Source organism: Merops nubicus, unplaced genomic scaffold, assembly GCF_000691845.1.
Source record: "Merops nubicus isolate BGI_N331 unplaced genomic scaffold, ASM69184v1 scaffold7321, whole genome shotgun sequence".
Taxonomy (NCBI): domain Eukaryota; kingdom Metazoa; phylum Chordata; class Aves; order Coraciiformes; family Meropidae; genus Merops; species Merops nubicus.
The window spans coordinates 3,865-4,205 of NW_008590196.1; the positions used below are offsets into that span (position 1 = coordinate 3,865).

General features: G+C 59.8%; 1 pseudogene; it reads left to right on the forward strand.

Moving 5' to 3' along the window:
* The window catches only part of LOC103782091, a 7,316-nt pseudogene that overhangs the window by 2,854 nt on the left and 4,121 nt on the right, over positions 1-341 (forward strand).

A 341-nucleotide genomic window follows, 5' to 3' on the forward strand; every position in this document is an offset into this window, starting at 1 on the left:
GGGGTTGGCTGCAGTGGTTTTAACCTTCCTTACCTCAGTTCCTGCTGGGTACAGGCCCTGCAAAAAAGCTCATCTTACCTGTCACAGCAGACTCCAAAAGCGACAGCAAAGGGAAGAGGCCACTCGGGGCTGGAAGGGCATTCAAGGGAAGAGCCAGTGTGCTGCTTCCCAGAGCCTCGGCAGGGCAGGAGCACGCTGTCAAACCGCCAGCAAGCAGCTCTCAACAGCGTGGCACAGACACGGCTGCAAAACAGGGCAAGGAACACGCTCAGCCCCCACCTGAACCCCTCCAATGGGGCTCTCACCTTGGCCCAGCTCCAGCCCTCCCACCGAGAACAGGG